General features: G+C 44.1%; 1 protein-coding gene across 16 annotated transcripts in view; it reads left to right on the top strand.

The window, feature by feature from the left end:
• syngap1b (synaptic Ras GTPase activating protein 1b) overlaps nt 1-17,513 on the top strand; it is a 111,733-nt gene that overhangs the window by 9,460 nt on the left and 84,760 nt on the right. The window contains exon 2 of one of the 16 annotated variants that reach the window (XM_069536606.1): nt 11,104-11,319. The exons of the other annotated variants lie outside the window; for them this stretch is intronic. The gene's annotated coding sequence lies outside the window, so the exon portion shown is untranslated. The remainder of the gene's footprint in view (nt 1-11,103; nt 11,320-17,513) is intronic. 16 annotated transcript variants of the gene reach the window in all.

Below are 17,513 nucleotides of genomic sequence, written 5' to 3'. Positions count from 1 at the left end.
AACCCACCGTGACGTCCCCCCCTTTTGGTGTGTGATTTTGTTTTGAAGCATCGAAATTGGCATTTTGTCCAGCGCCATCTTGTCAAACTAACCTGAACCTCCTTCGTTCATGTTTACTGACGTTGTGAATCAAATGAGCAGCGTAGAAACTGACTTCTGCAGGTAAATCGAGAGAGAACAGGTTTCAGGCTCTTCTGCATCCGCTCCACTCACATTCACTTCAGGAATTGAAAGAAAAAGTTAAAATGAACTGTGGACATGTTTATTCTTTAGACAGACACCAGATTGAAAAGAAAACCGCGGTTTGTTCTGCATTGATCTTGAACTGCAAGTGTTCCTGGGATGTCAGTTTGTGTCCGGCTCTCGTCCGCCCGTCTGATCTCATCAGCGGCGTCCGCGGGCCTCTGTCGCTCTACCTCGCAAAATCTATCACTACAGACAACATCTGATATGATAATGAGCCTCTATTATCCGACCGGTTCAATCGAGGAAGGGGGTCTGTGTGTTTCAAAGTGATCTTTCAAGTGATGTCATCACCTCGCCCAGTGGATAAACTCGCACAGAGAGAAGAGAGCTGATATATTGGAGGGAAACAGGAAGAGCTGACTTGCATAAATGAATGTCAAGCTGTCCCCCAAAGACATATAGAGCACACACACAAATGCAGCAACAGTCTTCCGGCACATGCCTGTTCGTGGAAGGAAAGAAGGAAATGACAAAACATTAATATATTTGCTGGAGTTTCTGACTCTGGGGTTTGGCTCCATCGTTCATGAATGTTTTTAAAAGCTTTATTTATCCAGGGAAGGTTTTCTAAACATGACTCGCCTGTTCTTTTGAGGTAAACCCTCCTGTGTCTCCATCATATAGTTTCAGACGCTGTGGAGACGCACCTGCAGGATTCCTCCGGTGTTGTCTGAGCGGCCCGTTGAGGTTCATCTGCGTCTCCTGTCGATAGTTGTTGTTGAGGATCAGAAGAGCCTCTGTCATCTGTGGCACCCGCCAAGACGCTGTCTGGCAGACTCGTGGATTCGAATCAACAGACACACGTTCAGTCACAAGCGCACTTCCTCCCGGCCCCTCCGGGGACAGAAGGGTGTCGCACGTTCACTTAGCTTGCCATGAATTCAGAGTTGAAGATTTGAGCTAATGGCATGTGGCAGGAATGGCCGCTGCGCACGGGAAGCCCGCTGCTTTAACGTCTTGTTTGTTGGGGAGGGGCGGAGCGGAGCGGGTGGAGAGGCCTGAGGTGAGCTCTCGGGGGGGGTGGCGTCACTTCATGTCTGACAGGAAATGAGTGAATGAGTTCACGGTGACAAACACACAAGTCGCACATGTATGATCGTCTGAACTACTGCTGGAAAATTCACAGATAATAATAATAATAATGATAGATTCATGATTATTCACGATTGCTTTGCAGATGTTGTGTTGAGAATGATTTAATTTTTTTGCCGGAAGGATTTTTTATGAAACTTGGTGGAAGGATGTGAAATGGATCAGGGACGCACCCATTCACTTTTGTTTTTTCAGGATTTTTCTTTAACATTTAAGATTTTTCATCGTTTTTTCAAATGATCGTTGACTATTTTTGAAAAATGATTTAATGGATCTTCATGCAAAAAAAAAAGAAAAAAAAGAAAGATGTGTAAAGAAGCTCTCCATAATTCTCTGGGTTAGACTAAGACTAAAACCAACAACTGGAAATAAGTAACCTGCGAGTGCTCTGTCTTTTTGCAGTGAATATTTCCTCAAATGATACAAATCACCCTCAAACTGTAATTGAAAAACAAAAGGATGTGAATTACGGCAGTTATGTAAAGGTGGCTGCGGAGGAGCTGCTCTCTTCAGCCTCAGTGTTTGTTGTGAGCTCAACAGTGTGTTCGGCTGAACTGCTGCTCTTTGTCCAATCATGTGTGTGTGTGTGCGTCAATACTCCTGTGTTTGCAAATGTCAGAGTATCTTGTGTATTTTTTTTAAATTGTGTGCTTATGTGTGTGTGTGTGTGTGTTTTCTCCCCTGGGTGTGTGGCAGCGTAAAAAAAAAAAAAAAAAAATCCCGGGAACACCTGCTCTTGCTGCACAGCACACAGACACACACACCAGGAGAATCATGTGATCCCTTATTAATTCCATCTGCTACAGAGAATCTACCATGACAGTGTGGATATGGATGAAGTTGAGGCGACAGGTTAAGGCTCAGTATCGGGGTGTTCCTAATATTTCGTACTCAGTGTGTGTGTGTGTGTGTGTGTGTGGTTCATGCGCCATGTACTTGCTGAAAAGTGAGCTGTGAAGAATGAGTGAACGCGTTATCCCCACTGGCAGACGTATGCGAGAAAACATATTTTTGTTTCATACACCAGTGGGTCTGCGGGCTCGTCGTTAATGGAGTTTGCGAGCATGTGCGCTGCTGAGGTTTTATGGGAGGTGACAGTTCGGTGACGCTGTGCCATGTAGTCATGAATACCTAAGAACTGTGCAGCGGAAGGCGACTAAACAGCCAGGTTAACGTCTCAGGGGACGCTGTTGTTCAACAGGTCTTCGTAGACATGGAAGCCTGTTGTTGTGGATCCTGTAACGTACTTAACCTCTCCTGCAGCCTCCGGAGAGCTTCCACGCACCTCCAGGGGCTCGTTATATCCGCACTATGAAATCCGCAGGGAGACTAGATGGGTTAGTTAAACCAGATGGTTCCTCCATGAATACCGTAATAAGCTCTTTAATAAACCATTTAAGTTTGGTTCCTAAAAAATCATTTGAGGGTTACTGGCTCCATTTAGATCTCGGACAAACACTAAAAAAACAGCCTACAAAAGTATCACGATGATTATAGGTGAGATTGATTAAGCGAAACAAATATCTTGCCATCATCGACCATAACCTCGACTTACCGTGTCAAATCAAATCAATAATACTGTCCCCGTGGGGACACTTGTCTGGGGCCAAAGTGCTACAGCAGCTGCAGAACGGTTCATTTTACAAACAACAACGAGGACATCATGTAAGACCCAGAATAATAATCAAAGTGAGTTGAATATTGCAGCTGCCCTGAAAACGCTAAACACCTAAAAAACTAAAAGGATAAAAAGCAACTTATTTAATAATTACTGCACATTTTAATGAATCTGCTTCGACTACGTCAAAGACAAATCTGTGTGGCTACATTTCATTAAAGGGACAAAGAACCAACATGGTTCATATTTTAAAAACACATTCCCATTTTATATGAAGGCTTTTTCTGTCACACCATTCGTTCCCTGCTGCCACAGCAGACAGGGCCAATCATCGGGAATAGGTATATTGGCCAAGGACGCCTCGGAATGCGGACTTGAGGAGCTCTTGACCAAACCGGCGACCTCTCTGCTTCCTGAGCCAAAGCAGCCCACAAGAGTCAACTCCTGAACGACTAACTTGAACCTCCCATTGAACGTTTCTAAAGAATGTGACCAGAATGACTCACATTGATTTAATGTGATGTTTAAACACTTGATCATGGCGACAGAATGGGTCGAGTTCATCGTGTTGATTCATGGTGTTAAGTAGAGCTGAATTTAATGGGCAGTGTGAAAGAACGTTGTCTTAATAGACGGTTAAACTTACTTCTCGAGGGCTCGTCCGGGACTTGAACCCTCTCGTACCATAAGCGAGAATCACACCCTCTAGACCAACGAGCCGTGATGTGATCCCTCTTAAATCTAATCAAGAAGGAAACACTCATATCAGTCCCCTAAATATGTCTGGATCCGCCCCCTTAGTTCAGTCCACTCCAAAAGTCAAGGAGCCTTTTCTTGGACCAACCCTTCCACCGAGGTGGACAAACTCAGGCGTTCAGTGAAGACAACTTTAAAGTGTATCTGTTGATGTCTGCTGTTAACAGAGCAACACTCTTGCAGCGTCAGGTAGTTCAATGCCCAATTCCCCTTTCTGTCCTGTTTAATTTTCTCAGTAGAAGCTACAACACAAGCATCACATGAGCGTACAAACTTAGAGACAAGATCGAGACAAGGAGGGTCCTTTACGATGTCAAAACATATCTGGTTCCCTGGGAGCACTTTGAAGTTTGAAGCTTGGATTGGATGTATTGCAGTATTTGTAAGTATCGAAAAAAAAGTGTGAATGAGGCAACTGAAATTTTAAGTCGGAGAAAAGATGCAGAACATCCATCTAAACACAGGTCTTTAATAGAAATGAGGCCCTTCTCCCTCCAGGCACGGTAGCTTGTGTCAGACCACGGAGGCAAACAGCGGTGATTGAAACAGATCGGTGTTTGCATGGAGGTCTCAGGCCGACCTGGTTTAAGATCCTGACGTGATTTTAGACGCCAGGTTTTTTTTGAGCCCCAGGCTTCTTTTGGAGAAAAGCTTGACTTGCAGGGACTGAGCAGTTTTTTTGTAATCCTGCAAGAAGACAAACTGAAATAATGAAAACCACCTTGGTTAACTAAAAGTTCAGAAAACCAACATTTTCTTTGGTATATATATATATATATTTTCAGATTGAGTTGATTTATTTTCCTATTAATTAATGGACAAACAGGTTCATCTTTGAGTCGTTTTTGTTGATTAATCATTCAAGTCGATCTTCTTTTCACCGTTGAGCTGATTGTGGCATTTTTCACCTGCTTATTTATGACTATTTATCTGTTTATGAGGAACATGCTGAACACAGTGTGCAGCTCTTGTCTGAAGCATCCGGCCAGTGAAGAAATACTGGCTGCTCATTCAGCTGAGGAAAGGGCCAGGTGGAACGATCCATGGTCTTCAGCTCATCGCTGCCAAAGGCTCTGGATGGATAGATACGAGCCTCTGAATGAGGATACTCATATTTTTAGACTGTACCTGCAAAAAAGCGACAGTTTAAAACAACACTCATTGTCTTAACATTTGCTTTTTGTGCCAAAACAAAAAGCTCTCAGGGCCAGATTCCTACCAGCCGTTGGCTCCTGAACTGTGTTGAGTTAAAGTCTGATGTACTAAGACGGCAGCTAGTTATGCAATCAAAGATTCATACTTCTCTGCAGACTGTGAGAGTGAAGGAGAGTTTATGATGTGCAGTTCAGACTTCTGCAGGCTCGGAAGAGAATCAACGTATAGTTCTTTTAAGCAAATACAAGTAGAACTGATTGAACGTGCTAATAGGGAAATATAAAATGTCACTGAATGGGTAAATCAGTTTCAGAGTAATAACGTGTGCTTTGATAATTTAATTTGGTCCATGACCCATTGATGGAACATGGAGGAGGCAGGATTTATGACCCTATACTACAGCCAGTCTCCAGGTGGCGATCAAGTCACGTTGGCTTCTCTTCTCTGGAGCTGTCACGTCGTCCGTCTTCATGTCAAGTCTACGCTTTAAGTCCTCCAGATGTTTTGTTTTTATGATGTCACAAAGTCGGGGTTAACGTTTGTTCAACTTGTTTTAGAGTAAGACTGTGGTTTTAGTTAAAGTTAGGGTGCTTGGTTGTCATGGCTACAATGAAAGTTAGTAGTTAAGTAGGTCAAGAAACAATTGTGGTCATGTCTAAGAAAAACAACTTGACTGTGACTTGCAGACAATGATTTATTTTCCGCTTTACGCTTTTCATGTTGTCACTGTTTTTATTCCGTCTCTGAGATATGAACAGTACGTACAGGTTGAAACTGAGACTCCATGCTGTCGGACTTGTTTGATGAATAACATGATTCATTTTGACTGAAACGAGGAGTTAGTAAATCTGGTCCTCGGTGTTCTTCACAAAATGAAATTCTTGACGTGTTCCGATAGGGTATTTAGACTTGGGGTTACTAAAATTCCACTGAACCGATACTAATGAAATTCTTTTTGTGGGTTGGCACAGAATGACCCATCTTTGCTTTTCAATTGTAGAACAAATTTTAATTGCATAAAATACGTGTTATGCAGAGTTAAAATCACCTCAGGAGGAGCTGGAACATGTCGCGGGGCTGAGAGAGAATTCTGTGCTTCTCCAGGACAACCTCCATAAAATGGATGGATGGATTGAATGAAGGATGGATGGATTGATGGTTATTGGCCAATTGAATCAATAAATAAAACGACATCATAACGTCTGCCTTCCAGAGCTGTGCTGTGGAAGGGTCCTCCATCATAGTGATGGCTGTCATCCCTTCATCTGCAAAGAAATCTATCGCTCTGACCTTGGAAGACACAACTTGTTGTTGTTGGATGAATTAAACTCAAGATACACAGCTGCACAAAACGTTAAAGCCACATGTGCAGTGGACTTTAGTTTGTCTTTAAATAGCAGATGGTTGATTCAAGCATGTTGTTGTTTCTCTTCTTCTTCTTCTGCGAAGTTCTATTACTTCAGTCTTTTTCCTCATAAAGGTTTCTGGACTCCGCCTCATAGCTTTGGGATTTTACCTCGCACCCCCCAGCTTCTCTGTCTGCCCATCAGCTGTTTGTCAGACGGTGCTGAGGTGTGTTATGAGCGAGAAGTTTCAGTGACGACCCTTTGGGTAATAAGACAATGACACAGTTCCTAGTCTATCTCTGGATTGAGGACAAATGACTATAATTGTTCTTTATCTCTTAGGGACGGCTTGGCTCGACCCGCTTTCAGTCGACACGGTGACACCAAAGAGAGAAACAAAAACACACACACACACACACACACACACACTCAGGGGTCAGGGGTCAGGGCACCAGGAGCGTGACTCATAGACAACATCACACCAGCTCAGTTTAGGTTCAGCTCAGTTCAGCTTCAGAAAATGTGCAAATTCATCATCCACATACAGTGCATACAATCAAGTACAAGTACAACAGGTGTGTACAAAGTTCGAAGTACACAATTTTTTATCAGACTATTAAGTATTTTCATTTTAAAGGACAGAGCACATTTAACAACTGAAAACTAAGGATAGAATAGATGAGTGTGAAGGGATCAGCAGGTCAGAAGTCTTGTTTCCCAGCTTCTGTTGATAAAGTAGTCGACATTGGAATTAAAATATATTTTATCACTAGCTCCGTTGTAGCATCTCTGCTCTATAGCGCCTGCAGGTGTCAGGAAACAGGAAGTGTTTCCCCATATTGTTTATTTATTCATACCCAAGTGAAGAAGGCCTCACCGAGCAACCTGGAGAGTTTCCTTTGTGGCCTGTCAAACAGTTTAGACCCAAATACAGGAGGGATTGAAAGTCAGAGAAGGATAAAAAATAAAATAAAAAAGATGGTGGACTCGGGAGTCATGGGAAAAAAACTCGAGAGTGCGGGGAGTGTGAGAGGAAGGGTTGAATTTCTACCCACCCGGCTTTTGTGAATTGTAACCTGCTAACCTGTGCGGAAATGAATTTCTGAATTAAGTTTTTACCTTTTGTTGAAGCATAATTTTCGCTTCTGTCAGTGGATAAGATAAAAAGATCTGTAATTGATGCCTTTTATTACGGCAGGGACTTGGCACGAACAGCTCACGATGTGTTATTCAGTGTAGGCGGACCACAGCACAAAAGCAGCCCGGACACTCTGAAGTCTTATGTACCTGGTCATCATGACCTCGCAGAAATATCTGGTGCCTGAACTAGGTGAATATTTAGTTTTTATGAACATCAACTCTTACATTATTGTCACGTATTTCACGTTTATAGACAGGCAGGAAATGCAGGATGCGCTTCAGCCTTTACACCGAAATACGCACGAGTCGTGTTTCATATCTGTGACACTTTAAGTTTTCCAGAGGAAGAAAGGTGCGTGACATTTTGACAGAGACGTTGCTAAAACGAAGGAGTTGGGAGTTAAAAGACATTAGGTAAGTGGAGAGATGTGAGGGAGAGGGTGCGATGGAGAGAGAGAGAGAGTTGTGGGAGTGAGTGAAAGCGAGTGGGAGACTGAGAGCTGTGGAGATGGAGCTGGTGAGAAGAGGCGAGTGTACAGTTTTAACAGGCGAACCCAACTTTGCTATTGGCCAAAGCCTGAATGGCCTCAAGCTGTTCCCGTCATTCATCTGTATTTACTTGAGTACTTGTGAGTCCGTCCCATTCACTCGCAGTCTTGAGGGAAATCCTGAGCACACTTTTTGAATTGTCTTTTTTGAATTCTTCGGTTTGTCTGGTAGGAAGATTACAGAAAAAAAAACTGAATGGGTTTCGACAAACCTCAGAGAAAGGATGTGAAGTGTGATTTTGGTGCGGATCTTTATCAGGCGGCAGATCCGAATCACTTTTTTTAACATTGGGAGTTTTGGGGAATTTTCCTGGGTAATAATTTATGGATCTTTATTAAAAAAAACAGGTACGTTAGGGATGTGATATCTATGAATATGTGATATTTGGTGCAGCTTGCTTGAATTTAAGGGGACTTTGGTGGAAGTATGAGCTCTACTGAGTGATATTCCAGTTTTCTGTTTTGGCTCAAAGGGTTAGAACAAGTCACGTTTAGATTCATGCGAGCAAATTCAAATGAAGGACGGGGACATCTTGAGGCCGTTTGTGCCGCATTGGCCACAGTTTTCATGGACGACCACCAAAGTACCAAACACAAAAGTTGAACAGATGGAGTCATTTTTGGATTTATTTCTCATTTTGCAGTTATTAATAGCGACGTGTTAATCCGTACATGTGTGCCTAAATGTGTCTGATGTGATTTAAGCCAGACTGAGTTGAATATTTTGACAGGGAGATCACAACACGTGTTTAAAGAAGGTTAAGAGCACATATAAGACAAGATCAGTCTGAAAAACAGGTAGATGCATTTGAATTGAAGATTTGGGAAGGCAGAGAAAACATCACAGGGATCTGGAAACAAAAATAGACCGACCGAGTGTGAGAGAAGATGGAGGAGTGAGAGGGAATGGGAGAGAGGTGAATGGTGGAAATGACAGATAATTAAGTTTTTCTTTTTAATCCCAGACACAGGAACAGTGGAGGATGAAAGGGTGGAAGAGTGACAGTGTGGAATGCAGAAGGGAAAAGGGTGGTGGGGGGGGGGGCACGGAGACAGAGATGAAAGATTTGCAGGAGGGTAAAAAATGACAAGGCCACATTCGGGAAAAAAGAAGCAGGAGCCAGAGAGCGAAGGGGTTGGGGGGGGGGGGGGGGGGGGGGGGCTGAGAAACAGATGGGCAAGAGGAGGGGGCATGAGATGGATGCGAAAAGTATGTGTGTGTGTGTGTGTAGGGGGGGGGGGGGTTCAGAAGAGGTTGGCAGGAGTTGATGCACATTTACAAATACTGCATGAGTTTACCTTTACTGTTAAATAAGTTTTTACAAATCCATCTTAAAGGAACACGCACGCTGGAACAGTTAACAGTTTAATCCACATCAGCTCAGTGCAGCTCAGCTTTTTGAAGTTCAGCCAAACTTGATTAAACATGAAAATGTTGGGTTTTAGTTGCTGGTGTTGTGTTTAAGCTCGCTCACACCTTCAGATTAGTCCGAACCAAAGTGACAGGTGCGACATGTGCGACAGGTGCCTCAGACCAAAGTGCGGATTAACGCACCGAAATTTAACAGAAGAGGTGGTCTCAGCCCGGATTTAACTGAACCCTGGTTTGGTTAATTTCTATTTTTCTCCGTTCCAATGAAAACCTTCAGAGATTGACATCACAGCGTCAGACTTACACCCTCACCCCCTCACCCACATAGGTCGTACAAAAGTTTGCGCCCTAAATCGCGACATGAGGCTAAAACTAACCAGATCAAATGTAAACAGTTTAACAAAGACTTGAGCCTTGGTTTGGAGTCCATGTCTGAAAACTTAGCTTAAGTGTGTTTCTCTAAACTTAGCCCTAAACGCAACCGGATCTTTTTCTGCAGTTCATCCTCTCACTCTAAATTTACCGTAACAATCACAGGATGTTCCTGCAAAGCATAACCACAGCTGATCGAGGAAGACAGAGCACATAGCCACCACGACAGAGGTGCTCATGATTTGCCCTCAGATGAACTTGACAGATATTGTCCCCTTGTTTCCAGAGGCATCAGAAAACACAGTCCCACCATTAAATCCATTTCACGCAGCGATTGACCGATCAGAGGTGAGGACGTATATACTGGATTTGAACTTTTCATCCCAACCCTCTTTACCACCACTTCCATCCCTTCATGTGCGAACAACTAATAAGCCACAGAGTGAATTCCACTCTCCCAAACTGTGCGCAGCGGGCTTCTTTTTTTTTGGATTTGTAATCACTTCCGCCTTTGGACCTGGTCAGACCACATGTCGTTCGAACGAACTCATTTGTAGCGTCCCCCGGCCCGTACAGCGTGGCTGTGTTTTCACAGTCAGTATGGAGAGGAGGAGTGATCACAGCCACCGAAAAAAAAAAAAAAAAACTCTCTCTCAACTTACACACGCCATGTGAGAATGGTATGAAGACAGACTCGGAGGAATCAGAAACTCAGATGTGACGGCTGCGTGTGTGAAAAACGGATCATTTCCTGCGGAGCGACGCTGATGGTAAACCTATCGATGTGTTTGATATTGTTGCAGAGCTCGGATTACTGCATACATCCTCGGTGCTAACTTACACTCATGGTGTGTGTGTGTATAAATAGTTAGAGATGGAGAGAGAGAGAGAGAGAGAGAGAGGGAGAGGGGGAGGGATGGAGAGACAGAAACAGAGAGTAAGAGAGTGAGAGGGAGGTACAAGTCAGTATTTCATGGATGGCTGTGTTGCTATGGGAACAAGATGTGGGCTCCCTATTCCCAAAAAAGTGTCCTCCTTCCTTCCTCCCTTCCTTCCCTCTTTCCCTCTCTCTGTGTCTCATCACTTCATTTCTCTCTCTCTCTTCTTCACGGCATCCACAGCATCTGCACCTCTCTCTCCTCTTCCCTTTACCCCCGATCACATCCCATCACATGCCTTCTCTCTCGCTCTCTCTCAATCTCTCATCCTCTCCTGTCATTCATCCTCTCCCCGCCCACTCATTCACCCCCCCCCCCCCCCCCCCCCCCCCGATCTATCTCTGTCCATTCTGTCCCTCGACTTTCCATCGCTCTCCCCCTTTTCCTTCCTCCCTGTCCCTCCGTCCTTCCCTCTCCGTCTCCCGCTCTAACTCCCCCTTTTTCCCTGTCTCTCTCTGATCTCTCTGTCTCTTTAACACTCACTTATATTCTATTCTTTTCTCGGTTGTCATGGCAATAGGCTGGGGGCGTGAGGGAGCGAGCGCGAGCAAACGAGCGGGAGTGGGTGTTTCGGAAGTGACATCTCTTGGGCAGTAACCTTGTTTCCTGTGTGGTGGAGTTGGGGGCGGATTCAAGGCGCTAGCAGCGCAGCAACAGTGACGCCGTGTGGACGCTTTGGGTGAGCAATGGGGAACCCGGGACGCACCGCGTGAGGGCTGGGTGAATGATCTGATAGGTGAGAATACTCTCTCTCTCTCTCTCTCTCTCTCTCCCTCCATCTCTCCCACCCTTTTTGCTCTCTGACACACACACACACACGTACAGTAAACACACACTTTTATCCTGACATCTCTTCGATGTGGCTGAAGTGGATTCGTCGTAGTGAGTGAAATTAGAAGAGAGATCAAAGCTTTTGATTGCATTAAGTCGACTATTGTTTTGTTCAGTTTGATAACACGCAAACACACGTGTACATATAACACACGTGTGTACATATATACGGACAGATGACCCGACATTTTCACGAGTTGTAGTGTGAGCGCACCATGAGTCTACTCAATAGTATAGCAGCCCTAAAGCAAAGGTGGAACCATCTTCTGAGGGGTGGTGGGTAGATCAGTGCTAAGGGAGGGGAGATGTTCACATGGAGGAAAATCTCTCCACATCTACAATATTTAACATCTTGTAGGGTCGAGCTGCTCCAGACAAAGATACTAACTTAGTCTGTCTGCAGTTTGTCCTGGGGAGTTGGAGCTTTATTTATTTATTTATTTCAAAACAAGATTAATGAGAAGGAACCTAACGGGCTTTAAAACCAAAAAAACAATGAGGCTAAGAAGGAATGCAATGATCTAAATTTAGATTGTTTCAGCTCCGATGTTGACCTTTTTAAGCAGATCAGCTTTCGGCCGTGACACCACCAATACGCTTTATTACAGTTTCTTTTGCTAAAATGCCGATAAAGTTCAGCACATCCTCGTCTCACTCACATTCATTCAGTCATAGCTTGCCCTCAACTATGTTTTTGTGCCGCGTGTGACCTTGCGTCGAGATGATGATGAGTGAGGTGCAGTGCTGCTGAATATTCTGTATTGGTTTGTCATCATTTGTGACCATGCTACTATAAAAACACAGATAAGACGAGTATTAAATGGTCAGAGGTAGATTTAACCTGCACACCGGAGCTCACCCTCGTCTCACGACTGTTGTAGGCTTCGAAGTTAACAAATGCACCAATAAAGATTATTATTAACACAATGGTCAAGGGCGACCCAGTTGTGCCTGTGGACAGACTGACCATTATATTGCGTTGTTGCTCCCAGTCATCAGTTTGTTCCACAGTTGAAAAAGATGTGGAGACACAGTGTGGTTCTGTTCCTGCAGCCGATCACTCTACTCGTAGCCCAGTGTTTGTGACATTAACGGCTTGTAGAGAAGTGCCGTGGTTGTTAAACGTGGTACATTCCAGAATAAAAGGAAGAGAAAACCCAAAATACAGATACTTAATAATAAAAGTGAGTAAAAATAACCTACAACTAGAATGGCACTCAGTGGAATGTCAGTCAAGGCCCAACGGTCCCCTTATTAAACAACGAGCAAACAAACAATAAAACTGGGGACTCAGTAAAACATATAGCTTTGCCGAGGCCCAGCGGTCCCCTTATACGTTCAACCAAGCTGCACCATATTATACACACCTATAGAAATCAGTTCCCTGAGCTGACGGCCAACCTTCCAATGTTCTGCCCCCCCCTTGTTATGGATCCACACCAAAATTGAATGGGTTCTCCCCCGACTTAAACCGCATCCTTTCACTGAGTTTCGTAGTAATCCGTGCTGTAATGTTTGTGTATTCGTGTTCATAAACAAACAAATCGACCAACAAACAAATGGACGGGGGTGAAAACAACTTCCTTGGTGAAAGTAATAAAGGTACTTCTGTGATACTGTTGTTGATTGATTGTGACCTACAGCAAATACATGTACTTAAATACGTGAACTCTGGTTTGCTGTTGTTTCACTGCACAGGCAGGCTGAGACCATCATCACCAAAACTTATAGAAACGGTTGTTTAAACCTCAAACTAATCTCTGTAATAACAAAAACAAAACAATCCCTAAACTTTTATAATTTGACCGTCACACTGACAGTAAATAATCTGCTGCAACCGCAGCAACACAGATGCAATGATCTCTTACGTAAAATCTGACACAGCCGCCCGACTCCACCACGTACCCCTGAGTGATGTTACCCTGTAAGTGGCACAAATAAAGTCACATCTTCAAAACAGAGATACCTAATTAAAGTAAGGAGCCATCAGAAATGTGGCGGTATAGTGTCACGATGCAAAATAAAGTAGAAAGCTCACTTTCTTTCCTGCAAATTGGTTGATTGCTTCATTTTGGATCTCTTCGTGGTGGTGACATTGTGCGAGCACGTCAAATTGCACGGGCTTCATATTGAGTTTTGGAAGCCAGAGGTCTCGGCACCATGTGAGGTAATCGTTGGGTAATTGGTATTGATCAATAAACCTATCTACCCCCTGCAGATACTGTGTATTAGGTAATTTCGTGGTACGGAGCAGATAAATTACCCCAATTACTGTTTTTAATGAAGTCTCAGATTTCTGAATGTGGATTCTTATTATTATTATTAATTGTGCTGCATGCCAATCTACCACCATGACCAAACATCACTTGATAAGGAAAGTGAAAGTCCAATGATCTGGGGGTTTTTGCTTTGCAGCTTGAAGCGGGGATTGAGCGCACGACCAATGTACTTGTTCTGCGAAAAAGCCTCGTGCTTCTTCACCTCTGTGACCTCGCCGCTGACATTTGACGTCCCCCTTGACCCAGCACTGACAGCAGCCCACTGTGCTGCACATATGCACCACTCTGACTAACAGCTTGTCAAAGTGCAGCACTGCATCCACTCTCACCAGCATCTAAATGTCCATTCTCGGCAAAATCGTCGGAATGTTTGATCCATTGGAAGGCGACCGTGTTAGATGCGATGCTGGTGCGGCTGAGGTTACAGTAATGACATGTGCACTGCGTGGGGCCTTCCTGCCTCGAAAGTAAGATGCTTTGCATGCTTACAAGAGTACATTATCTGCCCTGGGTGGCCCGGGGCTGTTGCAAGCTTTATTTTTAGCGCTGTTTTGGAGCTCAGTGATGTGTGTAAATCAACATTAGGCCTGTCGGGTTCCAGTAATGACAACGTTGACTAAGGCTGACCAGTCATCCGATTGGTGCATGGCCCTCTTCTTTGTAAACTGCTAAGGATGGCAGAAAAGGGAAAAGAGTCCACAGAGAGGGGAGGAGAGAGGGAGAGAGAGAGACTGTGGAGAGCAAATGAAAGACGGGAGTGAGGTGGAGGAAGATGAGGGGTAGAAAAAGAAGCATCTCAGCATTTCTGCTTGTGCCAAATAGTTACAGTATATTCATGTAACATAGAGCCGCGCCTGTCCACCCCGAACGTACGAACACACAGACAGAAAGAATGAGTCTGCTCATTGAAATTCTGTCCACTGCGCTTCACAGGCCCTTAATAGGCAGCCTCGGGGGTGGAGAGGTAGGCCTACAGTAGAGTAGCGCAGATTGGGCTGCGGATGACTCACGCTGCTATCCCCCAGTGAATATCTCTACATCATGACTTTGCTCTGCACAGTTGCAAAGTTTGGACTCAAGGGCTTGTAGGTGCTTTTTGGAGAAGGGCAGAGCGTGCCACACGGAGCTGCAGCTCTCTGATAATGAACAACAAGTTCGCGGTGCATTTACTCAGCCTCTATCATATCTGCTTTCAATTGACGGCAGTAGAGCTGCCTGTTTCCGCTGATTCATAAAATATATAGGAGGAGCTCGCGTGGAAAATGATGATGGTTTTGTACAGTTTCCCTTTGCGTCGGACATATTTTGCCATGAAGCCTTTTGAAGATAAGATATCCAATAAACAGCTGGCAGCATGTTAACAGAGGCTAAAACCTTCATCCGGTTTTTTTCGGCTGTTAATCTATTGTGAACATGTTTTGAGAAGACATCCATCCCATCATGATCTCAAAATGATATCACATAAGACTCTACAACTACTGGGGTTTTAGATCCTAGGTTATAGATGGTGTTCCAATTATCAAATGAGATAGAAAGTCTTTCTGCGTTTCCTCCATGAGCATCTCTCGGATTTTACCAGAAACTATACGGACCCTCCGTGTGGTAATAAAAGAATGTATGTGAAGATGGATGACATGAAAGATCCCTAAAGAGTTGATCATACTTTCCACTTTCCACGTGGGACCTCGACAACGCAGCTCGCCCCCCGGATCGTGCTGCGTTTTTTATTGTGTGTTCTGGGTTCATTTCTGGATGGTGGAAGAAGTGGAGACGCTAGGTTCAATTGTGTGTTGTAGCCATTAAGGTTTAAATCGAATGGTCCCAAGTTCTATGATCAATTTAAACGTCTAATAAATTTAATATTTGGGGGTTTTGGCCTTTCCGTCGGACCGCAGCAGGCTGATTCCAAACCCAGTCTGCATTAACGTTGGCCGAGAGGAGAGGAACTTCACAAGGCACCAACCAAAATGTTTAATTAAACGGACTAATCAGTTAATTGAGAAAATTACCTGCAGATTCATCGATAATGAAATCGTTGGTATTAACCACAAAATCCCCTGAGATGAAACTGCTCCGTGGAAAAGAAGAGATCTCAAATGAGGTAAAAATAAATCATCCAGCTACCAAAACTCCTCTGAATGTCCCAGTCTTTTCTTTGCTCTTCCTCGTGCTGCTTGCATTGTGGGAAACTGTGCAGACACGAGGGCTATCGTGACCCTTTAATTCAGCCCCGTCACACAAGCCCATATTTATGGCCTGGAGTTTCTGTCTGCCTAAATTATTCATATTACACAATATTATTTTTTTACTCTGTGGCTGAATGAAATGGTTATGAAGTGTGTAAAGTGGCCTCCCAGCATCACAAAGGCCCCATTTTTTTTATTCCATTACAACATCCATGTGAGTGATTGACGTGCCCTTAAGCAAGAACTCAAACCTCACCCTCCGCTGGTGTCATGAAGATTATGTCACTCCACAGTTTTCATTTCCACTGTCCATGCCCCGTTCCTTCAGTCGTCCGTGGTAATTAGCGGCGCTGCTTTAGGAGCTCATCAATATTTCAGCAGCTCGACTCGAGGATCAAACACGAACCTGAGAAAATCAACTCGAGTTGTTATTTTGTCTCGATTAGACGATCATCTGTTGTGCCTTTCCACTCCGACGGAGGCGACGATGCAGTAAAATAATGGGTTATGACTCGCTGTAGTGTTGCATTGTGGGCTGCAAGTGACTCTTTCTTGTAGGAGCAGAGTCTCTCAGACACCTGCATGGTCTATTTCCTTCGTCAAACACTGGCATGTTCAAAAGAAAACATCAAGCCAAGGGTCAGTAGTTACTGTCGGGGAGTGAAGTGTGAAGTGGAGGACATCACTTGGATCTACTGTTGTGCAGCATTTGTGTGTGTTGTCTCGCATAAACAACTGTTACTCTCTTGTCGTCCTCTTCGACATTGTGTGTGTGTGTGATTCTGTGTGTGTGTGTGTGTGTGTGGGCCTTGTTGCACAGCCTGCAGATGTTGTTAGTGTGAATGTGGCTTTTGCTTGGTGCAGGAGGTGCAAGCCCCTAAGGGGGTGTTACTGAAACTGACTCACACGCTGCAGAAGTCTTTCTTAATTTGTTCACCTCCTGGATTTCTTTAAAAAAAAAAAAACTTACTTACTGCATAAAACAGAAACCGACAGGGTCGGATCAGCTGGTGTTGTTGATCAGTTGAATCTCTTTCGCTGGACCAGAGAAAATAATCTTGATAGGATTTGACTCACAGGGAGATGCTGTCACTGTTTTATGTTTTTAAGTACAATCGATTGAGCCTGTTCACACAGTGCATTGTGGCTTACTTGGTCCCCATCGTATTTCTAAAAGAGGAGAAAGTCGGAGAAAGTCCTCAGACTCTCCGCAGGCTCTCACTTGGACATTTGCGTTCACACATACAGTCCCTGCGGAGAAACTCTGGAGGATCTCTGGAGTTCAGTGTCTGAAAGAAGATCATCAGACAAACACAACAAACAAAGCCCAACCACAGATCGTAGACACACTAACAAAGCATTGATGCTAATTCAGTGATGGAGTTAAAACATGAACGCGCCACAAGGCCAGAAATCTGAGACAACAGCAAAGATAGAAAAAGACGGAGTCGAGTATCTGCCTCTGAAAATCCACATGAACGTGTCCAACACTGTTTGATACATTTCTTTAATTATCTGAGACACAGAGCTCTCATTTATCGTTTCATCTTTCTCCCCAGAACGTCTTGTATGATACTGGAATTGGGGATAATGTCAAAGATAATTTGCGCCTCCACCAAAGAGATGGTGGTTTA

This window comes from Paralichthys olivaceus, chromosome 13 (genome assembly GCF_024713975.1).
Source record: "Paralichthys olivaceus isolate ysfri-2021 chromosome 13, ASM2471397v2, whole genome shotgun sequence".
Taxonomy (NCBI): Eukaryota; Metazoa; Chordata; class Actinopteri; order Pleuronectiformes; family Paralichthyidae; genus Paralichthys; species Paralichthys olivaceus.
The sequence above is the reverse complement of the archived record's forward strand: the minus strand, read 5'-3'. Positions and strand labels throughout refer to the sequence as shown.